This window comes from Barbus barbus (assembly GCF_936440315.1).
Source record: "Barbus barbus genome assembly, chromosome: 24".
Lineage (NCBI taxonomy): Eukaryota > Metazoa > Chordata > Actinopteri > Cypriniformes > Cyprinidae > Barbus > Barbus barbus.
In genome coordinates, this window is record NC_136752.1 from 14293462 (window position 1) to 14318185 (window position 24724).

Here is a 24724-nt window from a genome sequence, read left to right on the forward strand (position 1 = left end):
ACTTTGATATCTCATTATGTGGTCCTGTGCGCAATTCAAATCAAAGTTGCTAAGCCTTCGTGTTCGTTACATTATTGTATAATGCCTCCAAAACAATATCTTGGGTTAATGTTTTGATTTTCTGGGAAAAGTGTTATGGATGATGAACTCTGCGGTTTGGGATGTGGAGGCTGGGGATAAAAGCAAGCATTATAGGAGCTGAAGCAAACCACACGTGGTGGTCAGTATGTCTCGGCAGTAATCTTAAAGTGTTGTTGTTCTGGTCAGTTGGTCTCGAAGGCAAGGTCACGCTTTCTGACGTCTAAGGAGGAGCATGTCATTGGTTAAATATTCACACATGAAGAAGCTACAAATTGTTAGCTAATGACAACAATACATGTGAAATATTAATAGTGGCAAACACTCTTGGGATGTAGGTTGTGTTTATAACGAGTAGCCAATATTATGCAGCACAACTGTTTTAAACATTGATAATAATAATAAATGTTCCTTGAGCAGCAAATCAGCATATTAGAATAATTTCTGAAGGATCATTTGACACTCAAGATTGGAGTGAGTAATGATGCTGGAAATTCAGCTTTCCCATCACTGGAATAAATGACATTTTAAAAATATATTAAATTAAAAACAGCGATAACACTTTAGGGACCAATTCTCACTATTAACTAGTTGCTTATTAGCATGCTAACATAATGGCTGTTTATTAGTACTTAAAGCACATATTCTGCATGACCATATTCTACTTCTCCAATCCTACCCAATACCTAAACTTAACAACTACCTCACTGTTAAAAAGCAGCAAATTAGGAGTTTGAGGCAAAAGTCGTAGTTAATCGTTTGTTAATAGCGAGAATTGGATCTTAACATAAAGTTTGACCTAAATGGTTATTTTAAGTTGTAGAAATATTTTGTAATATTTACTGTTTCACTGTATTTTGAGACTTCTTTCAAAAACATTAAACTGACCTCAAGCTTTTGATCGGAGTATGTAGTGGGATGCTGTGGTTTGATTTCTCTTGTCCAAATATTAAACACACCCATAAGTTCCTTAAACTATAAACCTCTGGCCACTGAGTAATTCTCAGCACACAAAGCAGATCTTGATTAACCTACTTTGATTGGCAAGGATATCTTATTGTACTTGGAAGGTATTATATGTAGCCGCTGACACAATGCCGTTCTGACCTTATTGGCTCTGTTCACCGTCAAGCTTTTGATTAAAGTGTGTTCATGGAGCTATTTACATCTGGAGGGCACTGTGATCAGTAAAAAAAAATAAATCTATAAAATAAGTATAAGATATGTAGCAAAAAAAAAAGTCATTTTACAGTAAGATTTGATTAATTAACGTTTGGTAAGGCATTAGGTCATAAACTAATAATGCACAATTAATTGCTGCATTTTTAAAATCTGTCTATATTAATTGTCTGTAATATGACAATGATATGTTATGATCCAATAATTCATGTTTGTTGTTATTGGTAATGGCTAAATAATCTTATACAGTTTGTAATGTTAAAAATGTATTTCTATATGTAGAAATTTACACTATAATTAATAGATGCTCAAAGTATTGTTCAATATTACTTGCATAACTAATTTTAACAAATTCAAACTTCAAATGTAGTATTGCCAAAATGTCTGAAACCGATGAGGATTTTTAAAAATTAAGCCATATTCTTCAATTTGTGCAAATGCCTTTTAAAGACATGGAGGTACAAAGAGATGGAATCTGAACAAGTGCCTAGGCAAAGTCTCACCACTTCCTGTTTGGTCTTGACTGGGTCAACCAATGGCTATAATAACATTAGATATCTTATGTTTTTTCCCTCTCTTTTCTGTGTTTATCTTCATAATAATAGCAAGAATTATGTCTCGGCAGTAATCTTAAAGCGTTGTTGTTCTGGTCAGTTGGTCTTGAAGGCAAGGTCACGCTTTCTGACGTCTAAGGAGCATGTCATTGGTTAAATGTTCACACATGAAGAAGCTACAAATTGTTAGCTAATGACAACAATACATGTGAAATATTAATTGTGGGGAAGTCGTGGCCTAATGGTTAGAGAGTCGGACTTGTAATCCAAAGGTTGCGAGTTCGAGTCTCAGGCCGGCAGTACAGCGCTCTCTCCACCCTCAATACCACAGCTGAGGTGCCCCCAACTGCTCCCTGTGCGCCGCAGCATAAATGGCTGCCCACAGCTCCGGGTGTGTGTTCATAGTGTGTGTGTTCACTGCTGTGAGTGTGCACTTTGGGTGGGTAAATGCAGAGCATGAATTCTGAGTATGGGTCACCATGCTTGGCCGTATGTCATGTCACTTTCACTTTCATAATGCAGGGCTTGTAATTTAATGATGTAACATAATTGTGTTATACTTACGCACAGTTTTAAAAGCATATGCATATGAGGCCCTTGACCGGCAGTTCTCTGATGTTTGCTTTCCATTTGAGAATGATTTTGTGTCAAGAGGCCATCTCAGCTGTTGTTCTCTTGCATGCCGCCATTTCATAAGACTCTCTGAGATTGTCTTTCCCGCTTGCCAAATGACATTTGGTTCAGCCCACACAGATACCAAGCCCTCTAATGAAAATTAGCTTTCCATTTAGAGACCTTCAAACATCTCCTGTCCATATCTGATCTGCTCATGTCAGTCAGTCAGTCAGAAAGCGATGGGAATGATAATTCCCATTCATCTTGTGTTTTGATGACATGCGACAGTAAAAGCTTGTTTTCTATACCGTTTCCCATTTCCTAGCAGCTGATGCATCTAATTTCCGATCTGTAATTGTTCAGAAAAGTTCAATTTCCACTCATGGTAATTTTATTTGGTGGTCCAAGGCAATCTGGAATTCCCTGGCATTTTAATTTTTCCACAGTCATCCTACATTTCCTACTCGCTCTTCAAGGGATGAAACCGGAGCCGATATCAGTTTGGTTTGGCAGTCTCCGAGGGACGCTATAGCCCGATGCTGGGTGCCAGCCTTGTGTCCAAAGGGACATGTGACTGCATTGTGGGAGTGTGTGTTGGAGTGACGAGTTCTTTTGGATGCCTAGAGCTCTCAACATCCACCCACTCCACCCAAACCCGCATGTATGCATGCCTCCATCTGCTCGCTGTACACTCTTCATGCTCTGCGTTTCATGTTGGACTCTGCTTCAGAGAACTGTTTCAGATCAAAAGCATATTACACTTAAGTGTTGGCGGTAAAGCCTGTTTTGGTTTGCAGATCTTGATGTAACGGAAGTAGCCACTGATTCTTTCTTCCATATTTTTGCGTATATCTAATTGAAATTGGTTTTTGATAAGAAAAAAAAAATGTTGGATGGGGTCTTGGTTCTGTTCATCAGTTGTTGATTGGATGGTGGCAGATCTGAATCCAAGCCTGCAGTCAATTGTAAGAAAGGGTTGGGGTTTGTGTGAACAAACTTATAGTGATCTGTAATTTTCACCAGAAGATTGAATAGATGAATCTTCCACAGTAAGAAAATAGATAGATTTTAATGTTGAGGTGAGTAATATCTTTGCCAGTTGTAGCAAATGGAACTGCAGTTTGTGCAAGTGGCTAGAAATAGCAAAATGGTTAAATGAATGGTGTGAGTTTGGGGCTGGAAAATCTGTTAGATTAGCTAGTGGGAGTGTTTGAAACTCTGTTCTGTTGTTTCTTGACACAGAGATGGTAAACGGGTTTAAAAACATTGTAAAAGCTTTAAAACGGTGTTTGTTTACAATGTTTTCTTCCTCGCTAATGTTATTTCCGGGTTAAATTTGATTTACCATCATGTGGACTCAATAAAGTAGTTATCTTTGCCATTCTAAATTTGATGCATGATTGCTCTTTTGGTTCCATATATAAGCAGTTGCATGATTTATCAGGGGCTTGGTTTTCTGAATGTTGTAAAACCGTTGGCAAGGATCCATCACCTACAAAGTCAAAACACTTGTAAATTAAAGTAGATGAGATATTGCAGAGGAATATGCCATGTGTTTTCATCAATTTGGGTCGTTGTTGTTTTGCCAGCTAGGGTTTGTTCTTTTAAAGTTGGGCTTTTTGCCATTTGGGGACATATCACTAGTTATTCAATGATAATTGATAAAGCAAATTTTGCAAGTGTTTAGTTCTCACATCATGAAGTGGAGATTAATCATTATATTATTATTATTTATAGTCATTGATAAATAATCAGTCATCTGGTTATAATTGTGCAGCCTACAAACAATATGTGACCCTGGACCACAAAACCAGTCTTAAGTCGCTGGGGTATATTTGTAGCAATAGCCAAAAATACATTGTATGGGTCAAAATGATTGATTTTTCTTTTATGGCAAAAATCATTAGGATATTAAGTAAAGATCATGTTCCATGAAGATATTTAGTAAATTTCCTACTGTAAATATATCAAAACTTAACTTTTGATTAGTAATATGCATTGATAAGAACTTCATTTGGACAACTTTAAAGGTGATTTTCTCAATATTTAGATTTTTTTGCACCCTCAGATTCCAGATTTTCAAATAATTGTTCAAAATATAATTGAAATATTGACCCTTATGACTGGTTTTGTGGTCCAGGGTCACATATTAATATTTTTATTTTTTTAATAATAATAACAATAACAATAATCTTAATTAATTATTATTATTATTTAGTCATATTGATGTATAATCACATTTTTGCCACTTTTGATCAAGTTAACTTGTTAGTAAACGCTTCATACAGAACTCACTAATGTGGAAAACACGCAAATGACCAAAAGTGTTGATTTTCAACCTGCTAATCTTCTGGTGAACTGATAAAATACGGAAAAACAGGGTACTCCTTTGTGTTAGTTGTGGAAGTTGTCTTAAGCCCTATTTGGACGGTAACTGTTTCTCATAATGGACATCTGTAAAAATAAATTTCCATATCACCTCAGTGATAAAACTGGCGATTTCTTCACAGTGGAGGAGCGAGTTCTGTGATCCTATGAACCCGGGAACATGATTGTCTGCTGTAAATCAAATGAATTTTATTTACAAACTTATTCTTATTGTGTAAAATGTATTTAAAAATACTTATGTAAAACATGTTTTTATTATTCCAAGCATATTTTATAATATCTAATGATTATTATTATTATTATGATTATTTAAATCTCCTGTTTAAAAATAGGAAAATAGACGCTCTATAGTGGTATATAATTATACGCGAGATATATCTGTTTATAATACACATTTTAAAATTGTATTGCATACCTGCTTCTACCATAATAAAGACCCTTTTCGAATGTTTACTTGTTTTCTTCTTCTTCTCTTTCTGCTCCCAGTCGCTGTGGTGGAGCAGTTATGAAGTATTGTCCTTTAAATACTTTACAGCATTTCAGAAATAAATATGTATGCAAATTACACCAAAGTACAACATTGCCTTATGGTGTTCGGGAGTGCTCAAAAAGGGTTTAAACACTGAATTTTGAATAGATTTTGTTCTCGTAAACTCAGAGATGTGGATTCGGACGGCAATTAAATTACCACACGACCTTGGTGTTTGTAGGTAATTTGGCCGGGGATTTTTACTGGGATGGTGAGAGAAAAACACCGACATCCTGGATTCGGGCGGCATTAAAATAACCAACTACCCCCTGTAAATGGTGAAAATTACTTGCGTCCCCCTGAGAAACAATTACCGTCCGAATAGGGCTTAAGTCAGCCAATCAGATTCAAGCTTGTCATGTCAGCTGTAATTGCCTTAGCAACCATCGCTAATTAGCAGACTTTCCTAGACTGTTTAGCACCCTCAATAAAAACCTTTTCCTAAGACAAGGCTATATTTCTTCATTATTTTAAATGATAAACCGTTATAAGTCACCCCCTAAATTTAAACGGGCAAGCTGTATTTTGCCCAGCCACGCTGATATATTTAGTCACCAGACACTTTAATCCAGTGCCACTAAAAGTACTATAATTGCTGTGCGATGTCCCACTAGACATTTGGGGACAGTGGAGACCGAGGGGTCAGTTTACTCTCAGCTTTTGTCTGTACATGTTGCCGTCTCGAATCAAATGGATTTTGTTGTAGCATTCGGATAAAAACTGAAAAAAGTACTTGGGATTGAACCTGATCCTTCTGTATTACCAGCCAGTTGTCAGCTCGTGTTCTTCAGTTCTAAGATTTCCCTTTTGGGTTGGACTCGATTTATGTTCAGAGGTGAAACTGAAAAGAGTAACAGTAAGATGTTTGCATGGAGGGACAGTATTTTGTCACACTGCAGCGGGAGCCCAGTGATTTGTGTGTGTGTGTGTGTGTGTGTGTGTGTGTGTGAAGACTCAGAATGACCCAGATGTTTTAGTTGTGATTTCATCTCTAATCAGAACCTCTGGGACGAGAAGCGAGCGGGTGGATGCAGAACATTTCTTAGAACTAGACACAAGTTCTGTACATATGCACACACAGCAGCACACCGCACATATAAACCGTGACCTGGTTTGTTGACACATTTCAATAATAGTCAGCAAATTGTGATAAGACGCATTCAAATATTCTTAAAGCTAACTTGCATAATTACCCAAATCCTCACAGAGAGCACGTTGTCTTTTATGCATTCAGACTGTTTCGTTTGTTCTTTTTGCTCTCAGTGATATTGTCATTTTATATTTAACTGTCAGAAAAAGAATTGAAAAAAGAGTGTTTTAAATTTTCTTTTTGCCTTTGCAGGGTTTCCATCACCATTGGATTTGAGTTTTTGTGTTTGGACTTAAAACGCTCAATGACCATCTACAGGAGCCCTTCTGCAACCTTCCCAACCTAAAGAAGGTAAGATGAAAAATGGTGAAAACGACGGTCTCCAGAATGAACATAATTCAAAGACATTCTTGTGGCAGGTGAAAGTGTTGAGTAAACGTTGTTTTTGGCCGCTGCATCACATCCATGGCATGTTAAATGTAGTTCACGTGTCCTGTGCGAATTAGTCATTTTGTGCTAGCTTTATCTTTTTATTATGATATGACTGCCTGTGTACTTGTGACAGTACTTGTGACAGTGTTGTGATTTTCATGTTGACTGCATCCAATCTTGCTGAGGGTCTGACTCACTTAATAGCTTAAAACCCTGCAAGCCCTGGAGATGACACCACAATGGCAGAAATGGAGAGAGATTAAGCACAGCGTTGATTTGTGAGGAGGATGTATTTACTTGGTTTTATATATGTACACACAGTTTGCTTTTAAAAGAGAATGGCAACCACAGTCTGTAACTAAAGTGAAGAGCCAAAGAGATGTATTCTTCATATTTAGAGAATTTGTTTAAAACTTAAAAACAGCAGACAGAGGGATTGGAACTGGTGCATGAAGATCCAAAACAAACTCTTGCCTTCTGCAGGTCTATGTGTCTGCTGCTTATTGCAGAGAAAACAATTAAATTGAGGAGAACTTCCATGCAATTAAATTACACTTGTTTTTTTTATTTATTCTGGTTTAGTATTAAAAAGCACACATTTTATGTTTGTGTATGTGTATACACATACACACACACACACACACACACGTACACATACATATATATATATATATATATAACACATGCATATGTATATATTTAAGAAAAAAAATATATTTATATATTAAATATATTTTTATAATATAAATTATATGAAAATAAATATAAACATGTAAATACATGTAAATATTTTCTAAATATATACTGTTTGTGTCTTTATATATTCAAAATAAATATACACAGTAGACACACATATATTGTATAAACAAACTTATTTTGGTTGCGATTAATCATTTGACAGTACTAATAAATATTATGTGTGTGTATATGTATGTGTGTGTGTGTGTGTGTGTGTGTATACACACATACATACACGCATATATACACACACACACACACACACACATATATACATATATGTGTGTGTGTGTGATATATTAAATAATATTTAAGTGTAACGTCAGTATTTAAACAAATAATTGTTTTTGACATAGGATTATTATGCTCACCAAGGCTGCATTTAAATGATCATATATATATATATACATATACAGTAAAAACAGTAATATTGTGAAATATTATTACAATTTAAAATAAATGTTTTCTGTTTTAATAGATTTTATATTGTAATTTATTTCTGTGACGGCAAAGCTGAATTTTCAGCATCATTACTTCAGTCTTCAGTGTCACATGATCTTTCAGAAAACATTCTAATATGCTGATTTGCGTCTTAATGATTCTTTGATAAATTGAAATTTCAAAAGAACAGCAAAATCTACAAGAGGTGATTAATTTTACGAATTGTAATTGATTGCACACAATTAAATTAAAAGTTGAGACAAAATATACAAAAAAATCATTGCGTTAAATTAAATCTAACAAGCAGCAAAAATGCTCTCAAAGCTCTCAAAAAACCCTGTAGCTTCTATATTACAACTTGGTTAAAGAACCGAAATCATGTTGGCCCACTTAATTAATGTGAAAGGAAACCATATAAAGGCCATTTACATTCCAGTGCTGCTGTAGTAGGACTGCTTTTCTCATTGTTATTCAGATTTCACACAGCTGGTTTGTATAGACTGTATTTTGTTCAGTCCTGCAGTGTAATTTGCATGAAGATACCATGCTTGCATTTGTAAATGATGTGTGTAGCACTAACCACTGCTTCTGTGTTTCCATGTGGATGTATGTGGCTGCAGGCTATAGTGCTGATTGGGGATTCAGAACAGAGGAAAAACTTCCCTGGAGATCCCACATTCACACGCTGTTTCCAGTGATCTCAGTGTCTAGGCTTCAAACCACCTCACGTCACACTCATCTCTGTGTTGTTCTCTCACTAGGAGAAGTGATTGTGCGCTAGGGAAAAGCAGGAATTGGCGAGGCCATATGACTCGGCAGAAATCGCCTGCCCTCCATGAGAATGCATTGTGTTGTTTTTGAGACCTCAAAACTGTTTATTTCTTTTGCTCCAAGGATAGCATGGCTTTGCTGACGACAGGCCTTCATGTCTGTGGCATCTAAAGCAAGCCTGTCAGCTGTATGCTAATTTTATTTTCTGGCCACTAAAGACCTGCAGGATATTTATGCATCATGTAAGTGTAGCCTGGGTGTGTTAGCGGTTCTCCGACCACCGTGGGGGAAAACGAATGCTGGTTTCTGTAGTTGCATTCATTTCTATTGGGAACGTGATGAGACATTTTGTCGATTTAGTTATTTTTGAAGATTTCGCAAATATTTCTAAACATTTGGTAATGAGTAAATAAATGCATAAAAAAAAATTTCACCAGACAGTTGAATTCGTAACTATAGTAAAAGATGATTTCATTGGATAAATAAATAAATAAATCCATATATTACTAAGAGCTAAGTTTGCACAGACTGTTTTGTGTTCCACTGCACTGCTTTTTATTTTGTGTGTGTGTGTGTGTGTGTGTGTGCGTGTGTGTGAATGAATGGCCCCTAAATGTGCATGTCTTCAGGAAATATAATTAATCAGTGACACTTTCCAAATACATTATGATAAATTGTGTTAATATAACACTGAATCTGGTAAAACTTTACATGGTTGAATTGTAGGGTATTTCAAAAGAACACATTTGTGCCATTTATTTTTTTTCTGTGTATTTTGTAATAAGTCTGCAAAATAATTTATCCACTGCAATCTTCTTTTGTCATTTATTTTGCTGGTGAAAGATCAGTTATGGATTTTGTTTTTTGCTGAAAGTGTAAGAAAATAAAAACAAAACACAACTCTTTGGCTAATTGTGGTGCTTGATTTGCAAGCACCACAATGACAGCTATGATCCATCATCATTATCAACCTTTATCATGTTTATTTTTAAGTGTTTGTGCTGACAAATTGGGCTAGTAGTTGTTTTGTGTTGCATTTATCATTTAGCTTATCATTTCGTTAAATATGGTAGTTATGAATGATTAGTGAATTATTCAGCTCCTCTTGGTGCCTATTATTTATGTATTCACGTGAATGTACAGTTTTTGTGTGTGTGCTGAGTCATGCAGGCGTAACAGGTGAGTAAGGGAGAAGAAATAGGATGTTTGTCTGCGTTTGACCTGTGGACACAATTAGCCGCCTTTAGACTGGGAGAGGCTCACGTGAGCTCAGCTATAACAATATATTGAAGCAAACAGGTTCACACGTGAGGCACAATGTCATTTTATTTGCCCTTTATTATTTTTAATGACCAAAAATACCTTTCTAAATTTATAAGCCTCATATTTCTGCTCTAAAAATTGGCCCCATTCACTTCCATTGTAGGCATTGCACAATAAACTTGATTTTTTTTTTTTTTTTTAAAGAAAACAAGGGTGGAATCTATATTAATATTTGTGATAATCTGCATTATTGAACAACTGCTGCTGATTGAGATTAATTGACTGAAACTGGAATATTCCTTAATCATTTTTTAATAGAATAGTGTATCGGTAATGTAGGTTGACCTCCCTGAAAATCTATACATTGGACATTGACATACATTTTTTTTTGAGCATCCTGGCCAGCTCAACCAATGGCGTGAATCTTTTTAACCGACTGATTGCAAATGGGAGGAGTGCTTGGGAAACCTGTTTTTGATTCTGTTTTGGAGGCATTAGCTTTCTACTGTATACCTGTCCATATGCTTATAGAGGTGAATCAGTGCATCACCTGCATAAACAGACCCAGATCTTCTCTGTAAGTTTCAGCAAGTCTGTTTTAATGAGCGGTTTTGACATCTTTATAAGTCACCTTATTTTGCCTCTAATCCTCGTTCTATTCTCCTGTGCTCTCTGCCTCCCTCTGGCTGGGATCATGGCTGGCCCACTTGGCGTCAGTGCCAGCGGTTGGCTCCTCGCCGTTTCTGTGAAAGACCAGATCAACAGCCGCAGCAACTCCACCGTGAGGCCCCCTGCCAGCTGCGCCATGGGGCCCTGCCAGCTGCGTCGTGAGGCCCTGCCAGTGGAAAGCAGTTTTGCTCAGACATTTTCCTGTCTGCAGACTGCTGGACATTCACATTAACAAAGGGCGCTTTTGTGAGATCCAGGCACAGGGGCTTGAGGTTGACTGCTGGCCCACAGAAGGGACTCTAACCCTGGGAAATCAGGGTGTGGTGACACAAAGTGTCCTGGAGGAACAAAAATGACCTTTACTTGGTGATTATCACATGCAGGATGGATAATCGGCACGGAGATTAGGGATGGCCACGGGTACTTGGAAAAAACAATAGTGATTGAGAACTATACACATTTTTAAATGGAGCATCATTTTGCGGTTTTTCACAAAAAAAAGGAGGATTTACTATGCAACTATTTTTATTACTAGTAAATTTCACAAAAAAATACTATGAACTGCAAATAGCCCATTGAATTAAACACAATTTTGAAGTAGAAAATTTTACTTGTAAAACTAGTTGATTTTATCTGTTGCGTACTCAAGTAGTCAAAATGACCTGACACAGTTTAATGTGTTCCTTATGTTATGAAAGAGTCTTTGGCACAAACTCAAACCTTTAATGAATTCTTATGAAACAGAATGTTCACAAAGGAAAACAGATTTCATTACTAGAGAGTGCGGTTTCTTTTTTTCTTTTCTTTTTTTAACACTTATCAGTGGTGTTATTGTGCATGAAGGAGTCTCTTGTTTTTAGTAATGCCCTCACTACTTCTGTCTTCTGGGTTTTGTCTCTCATAACCTCTCACTGAACTAAATTGAGTAAAATTATTTACCAATGTAGATTGTATTTTATTTTACCTTGCATAGTTTTATTAATGTTCTTTATGGTTTAGGGCATTTCACACAACATTGGTCTAATTTGACTAATCTTGCCTAATAAATATATATATATATATATATATATATATATATATATATATATAATACTGAAAATACAATATTAAAATATACCAATAAGCCAACAGTAATTTTCATGCTATGGCCAATAAGCAAGAAATGACATTAAAGCAACAATAATTATAACTGATAAGCAATAAATGATATTACAATTCTTTACTATTTTGTGTAAATTGATTAAAAATAAAAACTAAGTCATCTTAAATGCTACAAGTGAATTTAGCTATAGTATGGGTATTCAGTTTTGAGATTTGCTCAATTTTATTAACGTTTATAAAGATTAACTGTAAGACAGCATATATTATATAGCGATATATAATGCATTTAAATATGTTTATTTTTTCCATCTTACCAATAATGTTTAATTTGTTTTTGTTTTTTCTCACCCTATCAGAACAGACCGGCAGCGACCCATTTTTTGGATCACGACCCACCAATATCTCTGATTTATTGAATGCAGTGTGGAAAATTCATGCAGTGGTTTCTGAGTATGACAGTGCATTGTTTTATGGCTGAAGTGTTGGCGCTGTTTATATAAACACCTCTCCGCTGTGTTTGGATATTAGAGAACTCATTAGATAGATGTGTTTACTGCTAACATCTACTGAACCATCTCATCACTTCATCACTCGTCACCCTGACATTTGTGTGTGTGTGTGTGTTAATGTCTGTAGGATGAAAAGTAATCGTGATTTCCCTCCAGTAAATGGGTGTTAGTATGTTTCTGCTTAAACTGTCTGTGTCAGCTCTCGTGTCTTTCTTAGTTGAGTTTGTCAGTCTTTAATGTGTGTGAAAGATTTGATTATAATTAATATATTGTGTGATCTTATTTGGATTGTACAGTATGTGCATGTTGCGTCGCTAAAATTGGCCTGTGTCTGTGCGGTTCCTCGCATCCCATTGTGTGTATCTAAACTGTGGCCGGTTTTAAATGTCGGCCGTGGTTGCTTATGGAGTAATCGTCATGGTAACAGTGTTGCAGTCATCCCCGCTCCCGCCCTGTGAGAGCATTTGACACAGACGGCAATCCCAGCCTGTCTGAAGTGCCACTTTTGCTCTGTCACGATCAACACCATTTTAACTGCCACACCTATCAACATGATTGTGAAAACTCTCCATATGAAAGCTTTCGGTTTAATGCAAGTCTAAGCTGTTGAACATTTTTGAGAACATTGAGAATCTTTAGGCACTTTATATTCAGTTTGATTCCAAAACAGTTTGAGGTGCATTAAATTATGCATGCTGTGACTACAGATAAAAAAGTATTATATCCCAGTATAGAGGCATCTCTGTCACGTTTCGTTTTCGTAATGTTGAGGTGTTTTCTTTGAGGTGTTGTATCTTCATGCAGTTTTTTTGTCCTTGACTGTTGAACTTACTATCTGAAGGTTTCAGCGTATGTTTGTTTGCAGTGTGAGCACACCTTTTCCTGGTATATGTACCATGCCAGATGTGCCCTCCATGCCCTTTTTGCAGCATTGCACATCACGTGATACTTATCTATAATGGTTTTTCATGCATAAGGAATGTATATACTTCGTTCATTCTTCAGATTAGGGAACACACATTCACTAATAACTAAGAGTTTTCAACAGCAAACTCTTGATTTATTGCTTATTGATAGTAAGGTTGTTGTTTTGGTAGTTATGTTTAGGTAATGGGCTGGTTTAATGGTTCTTGAATATAGTCATGCAGAATTAATATAATATATGCTTATTAAGTACTAATAAACAGTCAGTATGCTGGTAATATGCATGCTAATAAGCAACTACTTAATAGTTAAAAATGTTTCTGTGATTTAAAGTGTTACCAAAATATTTAGGGCCCGAGCACCGATGATGTGAGGACCCTATTGGAATTGCTCCATTTATCTTGTTTTTCTAAGGATTATTCTTAACTTTTATTTTTCTTTCGACTATCCGGGGCTTTTTTGGGGCATCAACATGCTCAAAAACTCTTGAAAATTGGAATCTGCGTTGGAACGTTGGAATCTGCGGTTATTAGAACACCGCAGAGGCTGGGATCCGGGCGTGGCACAGGGGCTCTACGGCGCCCCCTGGAACACAGTCAGAAAACTTGATGTTTATCTCACACATACTTGCACGTTTTCATATGAAATTCAGTACACATATAGATCTCATTGAGCTGAACAACTTTCACGCTGCATGTCATAGGCTTCACCCAACAGGAAGTCAGGTATTTAGGGCTGTTTAAAAAGCGCACGCTCTGGAATTTTATATAGTCCTCTGAGGATTACCAACTGTTTGCCACCAAACTCGCTGAACATGATGTCAAGACATTGGGGACGCTAAATTGCGAAGTGATTTTTGATATCTTGAATGGTTTGCCCGTGGTGAGGGGATGAAATTATGGCGAGAAATGAGAAACAGGAAATGCCTAATAACATCCACGTACATTATCTGATTTTGATCAAACTTCAGTGGTTTGTTCGTTGTATTATGCCGATCTTATAGATGTGGATATTCAGAGTCAAAGTTATAGCGCCACCTACTGGCAGCAGGAAATGTGTCATTTTCTAAATGCTTTGAATTCAGCCTCTGATTTTTACTCGATTTGCTTCAAACTTCATCAGGATAATGTCAAAACACAGACAATGAGAATCTGTAAAGGGGTCCTTGATATATACTGTTGCCATGGCAATGTGTCAAACTTTAACATTTGTTTTCTGTGCTTTTGAAGCACTTAAGATGCTTAGAATTTCATGAAACTCAACACACACATCAGTATTAATGATAGTTACACACTGGCAAAATGGGCGTGGAGGTGGCACTTTATAGTGCCAACTTTTGTCAAAAATGGGGGGTTTAGTTTTAGCTACAGACACCAAACTCGGGACATATATTGTTCTAATCAAGCTGGACAACTTTCTTATTTACACTCATTAGCTATGACCAACAGAAAGCCGGCTATATTTGCTTTAATGTCAATTTTTGGGAATATCAGACTGTAAATTCATACTCCTCCAAGAAGAAACAAGTAATTCACACCAAACTTTGTCAACATGATGCCAATCTACTGAAGATGTTAAATTGCGAACAGATTTAGGATATCTTGAATGGTGTGGTGATTTACTAAAGTAACAGTAAAAAAAGATTGCAGTAATTTTCTTGTATCTTTAAAGTGCAGCTTCCAAACACTTCATAAAAAATTACATAGACAGAAAAAGTCATTCTTAGGAAATGTGATTAATTTCATGAATATACAATACACTATGGATAGCAGAAAAAAAAAAAAACTATCAGACATCTGATGTCACTCTCCTTTTGTGTGTGGGCGGATGGGTGAATGTGTGTGTTGAGTGTCAGGGTTAGGAGGTGGGTGAGAGAGAGTGAGAGGGAGAGAGAGAGACTATTAAACATCTCTTTAATCACTTGAAAAAAAAAACAATCAGTATTTATTTACTATTTTTTCTTTTTTGCATTACATTTACGGCCTTATCCTTTTTGGTCTCATTTGTTAACATTAGGGAATGCATTATCTAACATGAACTAACAATGAACAATATAATTTTACAGCATGTTAATTCTTCATTGATAGTATGAACAAACAATGAACTAAATATTTTTACAGCATTTATTAATCTTTTTAATGTTAATAAAATAGTCAATAGTTTAATGTTAGTAAAAATAGTCATGTTCAAAAGATTCAACTTTAAATTTTAATAATATATTAATACATTTTGGACTTGATATTAATTAAAATTAATAAAGGGTATATAATTGTTGTTGATGTTAACTAACAGTTAAATAATATAGTTTTTTAACATTGGTTAATTCACAACTAACAAACTATACAAACTAACTAACTACTTTATATATTTGTGTTAGTAAAAATTGTTCATGTTAGTTCATGGAAAAGTAAATCGTTAAAAAATGCTTACAAATCATTAAAAGCTTTGGTAACACTATAATAATGTCTCATTTGTTAACATTAGGAAAGCATTAACTAACATGAACTACCAATGAAAAAACATATTTTCACAGTTAATCAAAATGTTCATGTTAATTCACAGTTCATTAAGGTTAACAGATAAAACTTTAAATCTTAATAATGTTTAAGTTTTGAATATTAACTAACATTAATAAATGCTATATACTTATTGTTCATGTTAATTAATATAGTTAATGTTAAAAACGGAAACCTTATTGTAAATTGTTACTAAAGTTTTATATATTGTTCTGTGTGTTTGTTTCACAGAGTTGATGGTTTGAAATAACCCTTTAATTGCTGTATCCCTTAAAACCAGACTGCCAGAGGGTTACTGTAAATGCATGTGCCCGCTGGGCAGTTTTCCTGATGCCACCGGGGTGATGTTTGCACTGATGGCTTGGGCCCGCCATCGCTGCCCCAGCTATATTTCTTCTACTTCTCCGAAGTGAATCGCATTTTTGAGGGCCTAAACATGCTCCAAAACTCATGAAACTTTGCACACGGGTTAGAACTGGCGAAAATTTACATCTGATATGGGTTTCAGAAGTGGGTGTGGCAAAATGGCTCGATAGTGCCACCTATAAAATTTCAAAAGAGTGCGCCTGTCTGTCTGTCTATTTATCGATCGATCTATCGAAAAAAAATGTGCGTTTTAATGTGTGCTTTTTTTAATTATTCGGCTATATGGACTTTTTATATCATTTGATTCTTTGGTGTCCTTGAGTCTGCCCTTTTTTGAAAAGACATAAAAATTTATCTTGAAATAAGCTTGAAGAAAATACAGTTTTGTAAGAATCACCCTTCAATCTTTTGCTTTACTTTGCTGGATATAGTAAATAATGACAAAACAAGATAATATGCTTAATTTCATGATTGTGATTCATTGCGATTAACCACACAAAAAAGGTGTGATTTTAATCCGATTAATTTTTTTTATTATTCACTGACGCTGACAGCCTTAATTTTTATTACAATATATTTACTTTTTTTTATGTTTTTTTATTATTAATACAGGTGCATTGCATTTTGAATTTCTCAAATAAGTGTGGCTCAAATCACAAATATGTATTGTATATGTATTTTAACTCGATAATTGTAGTCCTTTTGGTCATTGTTGTTGTTCTTAATAATAATAATAATAATTAAAGACATTACACAAAAAAAATCTACTTTTCTCGCAAATGTTTATTTTATTTTTTTTCAATTGGAGAATGTAGGCTACGTGTTTGCAGTTTTGGGTTCAGTGCATTTTGTGCGAGTAAGCTGTATTAAAATGTTTATGGCCCGAGCAGAGTGCTTTCCCACTTACAGTAAATGCCTTCTATTTCAGCTCATGTTCCCTAGCCGTTCTCTAAAGACTTCCAGAGGTGTGACATGTGAATGGGGTTTGCGCTGAGTGAGTAATCCCTGGCTTTTTCAGACTCAAAAGGGAGTGAAGTCATTTCAGGTTGATAAGGAGAGTCGCGGCTAACATACTGCGCTGACAACGTAACCCATGTTATCTATACGGTAACTACACCTGAAGATAACATGCAAAGCTGTCACTAGAAAAGAGCAATTACATGTTTCCAGGGAAAGTGGAGTTGACGTGGACTGTATAAGGGAAAAGGAGAACAGTGCTATAAATGGAAACCCAGTCTTCATACCCAAGCATGTGAATCACTGGCCTTAAGGGATTCCACATAATTTTGAGTGCACATTAATCAATTTTTTAAGCTGCGGTCGTATTTTTGTGAGGATAAGTATTTATTTATCCAATGTATGTGTGTCAGGTGGTTGTACGTTGTATTTTTGAGATTGATCCATTTACCGTAAGTTTTGCAAAAACTGAAGAATCTCTTTTCTGGATGATTGTAGGTCGATTGCTGCATGAGTAATGGAGAAAATGCTGAGAGAGAAAATATGAGAGGGAAACTGCAGTGGAGGAATTCAGTACATCTATTTTTACCCCGCTTGGTGAGAGTGGTTGCTATGGCATTGCCGATGGGCACCGTTGTCATGCTGGCATCTCCAGCTCCATGCTGGAGTGACTCGCATCCTCAGAGCTTTACTGACCTACATCTGAGAGAACACACGCACAGAGCCTGTAGAGACTCGATCTGAGGGAGCGAAGGAGAAAAAAGAGAGTGAGAATGTGTAGGCACCTTGCATGAATTTATTAAAAATGGAAAGCAGACTCTGCGGTGGAAATTTTTTTTTAATGTGGATTGGAAAGGAACCGAAAAAGCCATGTTTGGTTATCCTGAGACTGTAAGGATACAGTTAGTGATGTCGGAGACTAGGTTTGTGTTGCAGTGAGGTGTTTTTCAGAGAGTTGAAAGAAAAAAGATTAGGAATCACTCAACTAAAAATGTTTTTACAAACCTGCATTTCTTGCATGAAAAGACTTTTATGATGCTGTCTGATACACGTTGCGATACATGTTATTGTGTGATTACATTTTTATTATTTTTTAATGCATTTTTTGTCACAATCTTGCTACAGCTCTTGAGCTTTATTATTCAATTTTTCTTGAGTCCTTAGTCTTCTTGGGTCTTTTTGCATTGATTATCAAAAGATGTATCAAAGTGAGCTTGAAGGATTTATTCTCATAAAATCTAGGAGGATCGTTAACTTGCATTTTCTCAAAGTTCTTGGAACACACTTTAAAGAGACTTGCATTGCATTCAAGGTATACATTTGATCAGTTCCTGAAATGAACTCATAATCTTAACATTGCTTGCTCAATGCTTTGTAGAATGCAAAGTGTGAACTAAAACTATTAAATACATTTGTGTTGATTGGAAGTAAAGCTGAAATTAAATAAATTCTACAAATGAAATGGAAAGAAATTAAACTAAATCAAAATTAGTAATGTTGTTGTCAACTAACTGAAATTTATTGATGTTGAAGCACTAAAATTACTAAATGAAATGCAACTAAAACTGGAATAGAAGCTAAATTAAAACTGAAAAAAAATTAATTCAATCTATTTAGAAAGATTTTAATATAAAATATAATTTTATACAAAATATAAAAATATAACAGTGTATAATACACTAATTTGATTACAATATATAACAGGAAATTAAATATAACAGGTTTTTCATTATTGAACTGCAGAGCATAAGAATCATTCATTCATAAATCATATTAAATAAAATATTTTAAATTAAAAACGATAATATTTTACAAGTAATTTTTATTTTAATTTCATTTATTTTTGTCAGTATTATTATTTTTGCAATATAGCACTGTGATATTGAGATATCACATGTGTGTGTGTATATATATATATATATATATATATATATATATATATATATATATATATATATATATATATATATATATATGTGTATGTATGTATGTATGTATGTATATATAATAGAATCAGAATGAGCTTTATTGGCCAAGTATGTTTACACATACAAGGCATTTGTTGTAGTGACAGAAGCTCCACAGTGCAACAGAAGGACAGCAACAGGACAGGACACAGATAATAAAAGAATAACAACAGTTAACCAAAAGGCAATGTACAAATCAGCAGAAACACAATATATAATATAGACAACTATGTATGTACAGGTCAAGTATGTGCAAATTAGAAATGAGAAAAAAAAAGATAAAATTAGTGAGTGTGAATGGATAGTTAGTGATGAGGTGGATTGCCTGAGGGAAGAAACTGTTCCTATGTCTGGTTATTCTGGTGCACAGAGCTCTGTAGCGTCTACCAGAGGGTAACAGTTCAAAGAGGGAGTGTGCTGGATGTGAGGGGTCCAGAGTGATTTTGCCAGCCCTATTGCTCACTCTGGATAAGTACAGTTCTTGGAGATTGGGGAGGGTTGTACCAATGATTCGCTTAGCAGTCCGGACTACCCTCCGTAGTCTTCTGAGGTCAGATTTGGTACCTGAGCTGAACCAGACAGTTATAGAAGTGCAGAGGATGGATTCAATGATGGCAGAGTAGAACTGTTTCAGCAGCTCCTGTGGCAGGTTGAATTTCCTCAGCTGGCAAAGAAAGTACAGCTTCTGCTGGGCCTCCCTGACAATGGAGTCAATGCGAATATCCCACTTCAGGTCCTGGGAGATGGTGGTGCCCAGGAATCTGAATGACTCCACTGCAGTCACGGTGCTGTTCATGATGGTGAGTGGGGGGAGTGCAGGGGGGTTTCTCCTGAAGTCCACAATCATCTCCACAGTTTTGAGCGTGTTAAGCTCCAGGTTGTTAAGACTGCACCATACAACCAGCTCCTTAACCTCCTGTCTGTAAGCAGACTCGTCACCGTCCTGGATGAGGCCGATCAGTGTGGTGTCGTCTGCAAACTTCAGGAGCTTGACAGAGGGGTCTTTAGAGGTGCAGTCTTTGGTGTAGACGGAGGAGAGCAGTGGGGAGAGAACACAGCCCTGAGGAGCTCCAGTGCTGATGGTACGAGTGCTGGATGTGAATTTACCAAGCTTTACTAGCTGCTGTCTGTCGGGAAGCTGTTGAGCCACTGGCAGACGGAGGTGGGGACGAAGAGCTGGGTTAGTTTATTTTGAAGGGTTTCCGTGATGATGGTGTTAAAAGCGGAGCTGAAGTCCACAAACAGGATCCTCACATAAGTCCCTGGTCTGTCCAGATGCTGCAGGATGAAGTGCAGTCCCATATTGACAGCATCATCCACAGACCTGTTTGCTCTGTAGGCAAGCTGCAGGGGGTCCAGTAAGGGTCCAGTGATGTCCTTCAGATAAGCCAAAACCAGTCTTTCAAATGATTTAATGGCTACAGACGTTAGAGCCACAGGTCTGTAGTCATTAAGTCCAGTAATTTTGTGTTTCTTTGGGATGGGGATGATGGTGGAGCGTTTGAAACACGAGGGGACTTCGCACAGCACCAGTGATCTGTTGAAGATCTGTGATCTGAATGCACGATTCAGAATACAGAAGTAATGGATATAACTGATACGACACATTCCCTGCTATTAATATCTGAAGAATTAATGAAACAGGACACATCTATCTATCTATCTATCTATCTATCTATCTATCTATCTATCTATCTATCTATCTATCTATCGATCTATCGATCGATCGATCGATCGATCGAAATGCAGTATGATTTTTTTACAGTATCACCACAGCCCTACATTTTTAAAGTACATTAAAAATGACTGCTGAACCTGGTATGGAATATGAGCAGCTTGGCTATAAATATCTCCTTTTGCGTTTTAAACAATAAACAAAGTTATACAGGGTTGGAACAACATGAGTGTAATTTTTTTTTTTTTTTTTTTTTAACCGTTCCCTTGAGTCAAAAAGGGCAAAAGACAATGCAGTGGAATCTGAATATGCAATTACACAGTTGTATATGATCCATCTGTGACCGTTTGTGTGCAGGTACAAATCAAGATATGCACAACTGTGTGAAAATATTTCCAGCCCAGTCTATAGCGTTCAGAGCCCCTAAGGGTAGACGTGGGGGTGTGTGTGTGAGAGAGAATCCTCATTTGTTTGAGGGTGTCGAGAGTGCAGAGGAAGAATTTGTTTGTTTGTCATGCGCTTGTTATCTGGTTTTAACCTTGTGCTTTAGGCAGATCTGTTTTGGCTCACTTTGGCCGAATAGGTAAATGTGTCACTCACAGCAACAGAAGAAGCTTGGTATTGTTAGCCTGTTTCCTTCTGCTATTTCTCACATTTTCCTTCCCTTCTCGGACTTGTTCTCTTTGACGCTAACTCTGTGTTTTTATCCTGTTTGTGGTTGGTTAGCTGAGAGTTTGTAGACTCTGTGTTTGATTGGTTGAAAACTCCTTTTAGTTCTTCCTCGGCCTGATATTGGCTGCTGTTTGTTTGTGGTGAGTTGCTCCTGATTTCCTGATTTGCTGATAGTGTGTGTGTGGTGACTCAGCCTGTTGCGTGATTGGCTGCAGCTGCGGTGCCTGCTGAGCTGTGATTAAGTCGCAGTGGAAGAGAGAAACAGTGAGTGAGAGAAGCAAAAGTAGGTCACTGGGTCAGCAGGTCAGTGAAGCATCTACTGACATCACAGTTACAAAACCATTGCTCGGCCTACTGTTAACGCCGCAACTGCTCTACAGGAAATGCTGGGGCTGCCTTACTTCCTTTTTCTTTTACTCTTTTGCTTTTATGTCTCGTTGTATCCTTTTTCTCCATGATGAGTTTTTTTTTTCACAAACCCTCCCCCTCAATTTTTTTCTTCTTGCAAGCCTTATCCTTTTTTTCCTCTGTCGAATCCTCCTTCACGGCTTTGCATGCTTGCTTTTTGTCAAATCTTTTGCGAAATTGACTCCATGTCTCTGTGAACTGAAAATATTCCACTCTGTCCTACATCTTTTTCCACTCCTCCGTTGCCTCTCTCTCTTCACGTGCCCTTCTCATGTGTTTTTCCCAGAATCCCCCACCTTCCATTTCAAAGTCTTTTTATGTTGCCTCCTAATTCAAAGAAATCCTTTGGATTGCTATTGCTGTGTGTGTACAACTGATTTGTTTTAGGTTATATTTGTGGCATTTCTCTTCCCTACATTTCCCTGTAGTGAAGCAATTCTTTTTTTAGGTAACATTTGTGACTCATATCTGGAAAGAATCTAAATGCCAAATATCTTTAGTGAGCAACATAAAAAACATAAAAAATTTCAATCAAATCCGTCAGGATTGTTTTGTGTCCCTTGTCAAACAATCCTGAATCCTATTTTGAGTATTCCTGTCAAAATTTGTCAAAATCCCATTGAAATCCAAAATTATCCTGCTTGGATGAACCGAAATTCCCAAAGGTTTCTTTTTCATTCTTAGAGTCCTGGATATTGTAAAATCTTTGTACAGTACAAATCTTGTACAAAAAGTTGCTTGTTTGTGGCTGTTTGTGTCGGCTTTCCCTTCTTTTGTCCTAAATGTTGCAGAAGTGGCTGAATTGAGTCTGAGCTGTGTCGGTATGCTGTTTATATTCTTTGTGTGTGTTGTCTGGGTCAGTAGTCACATGTAGTGAGCAGTAGGGGGACATAGCTGGTGTGCAGCTTGGCGTGACCGGAGGTCCAGACCTGCATGTGACAAGACACTCATAGTAAAAACATGAAAGAGAGATTTCCATCGTTACCAGCTTTAAACAACTTTAGCACACTTGTTTACATCTGGTCACCACGTATCCGAGCACCATGGACCATAGTGTATTACAGCCATCGTCTTGTTTGCTGTTGTGATTAGTCAGTGTGTCTCCACCGCGTCTGTGCATTTCAGCTAAAGGAATGTGGCTACGTTAGCAGCTAATTTAACTGAGCTAGTCACCTAAATAAATTTCCTTCCAGAGCTTTCTTTGTTGTTATTCCAGCTTTATAGATGTGATGAGGTTTATATACAAACTACGTTTTAGTGCCACTTAAAAAAAATAAATAAATCTAAGATTACAAGATTAAAGTTGTAATATTTTGAAAAAAAAATCTAAATTATGAGAATAGTTGAAATACTTTATTCTCAAAATATTTTGAAAATATTTTCTAAATATTGCTACGACTTTATTCTCGTAATTTAAACTTTATTCTTGTAATTTTGACTTTATTCTCATATTGTTATGACTTTATTCTTATAATTTCGGCTTTATTCTCATATTGTTATGACTTTATTCTTATAATTTCGGCTTTATTCTCATATTGTTATGACTTTATTCTTATAATTTCAACTTTATTCTCAAAATATTTCTACTTAATTCTCGTAATTTTCGACTTTATTCTCGTATTGCTATGACTTCAATCTCGTAATCGTATATATTTTTTTATTTTTTAACGTGGCTCTACAACGCCGTAGTAAGAAACCATTCAAATGTTATTAGTGAATTCATATCTACAGTAGATATTTTAATAGATTTGTTCAAAAAAATGCATTGTTGTATTTTAAGAAAAAAATTAAATGAAAAGGTTTCTAAAGGGATATTCATAGCATTTTTTCCATACTGTGGAAGTCAATGGGGACTAGAAACTGCAAACTGCAACGCACATATTTTCTTTAATGATCAACCAACTCAAGCAGGTGTGGAACAACTTGAGGGTCAGTAAATGATGACAAACTTTTTTATTTTTGGGTGAATTGTCCTTTTAAGCTTCTCCGAATATAGCATATTAAACACTATTTCAATACATAGCAATACATGTTGTTATTATTTGAAAAATTAAATTGATTTACAATGTAAATATTTTTCACCACTTCAGATGAAGAATGACCTAGTTGCGTTGCGTGTGATTTCTATTTGAACTCGTTTGAATCTGTGGATGTGTTTAGCGTGTCCGTGCTGCTTCATGTGTGGATGTCATACGAAAATGAACCGGCGCCAGAACTGTTGCTCAAATCGTGTGGTAGCTGATAGGTCATGCTAGCTCCTAGCATTAGGCTAATCTCCTTGCCGTTATCGTTTCTTTTTATAGGCCATTGAAATGGCCATAAAGTACAAGCTTGTAAACAAGAACGACCACCTGTTTCTGGCAGGACAACAAAGGCAGTAATGTGTTCTATCATTAGGCTGTATTTTATGAGTGCTAATGAGTGCAGGTGTTTGGTGACTGACGGAAGGCATTTCTCTGCAGTATGCAAAAAACAAATAACTTTATGAGAGTTTTAACAGTGTCATGTGCTGGGGGTTTTAGGGGTGATTTCACACTAAAGAAGACCCACCGTCTATTTGACATCAGAGCTTGTTTCATTTGGTTTGTGTGACACACTACCAAAAACCATACCTGGAAATGTGAATTCAGGGATAGCAATGCAATACAGCAATATTTTATTTTATTTCAATTTTTTATACACTGTGTTTTATATGATATTTTATATGTGAGGTTTATGTGAATTCTGGAATAGCAATCAGGTGGAATTAAACTCTGTTTTGGACAAGACAATCAAACCATGCATGAAAACAGGATAAATGTTAAATATTTGAGGGCAAAACACAAGAGACTGACTGTGAGCTCATGTATTCTGATAGTAGTAATTTTGATAAGCACACACAC

General features: G+C 36.2%; 1 protein-coding gene across 1 annotated transcript in view; it reads left to right on the top strand.

Moving 5' to 3' along the window:
* Window positions 1–24724, top strand: part of LOC306843919 (circadian locomoter output cycles protein kaput-like) — a 55610-nt gene that overhangs the window by 4174 nt on the left and 26712 nt on the right. Inside the window, exon 2 of the mRNA XM_079375640.1 lies at window positions 6686–6784. The gene's annotated coding sequence lies outside the window, so the exon portion shown is untranslated. The remainder of the gene's footprint in view (window positions 1–6685; window positions 6785–24724) is intronic.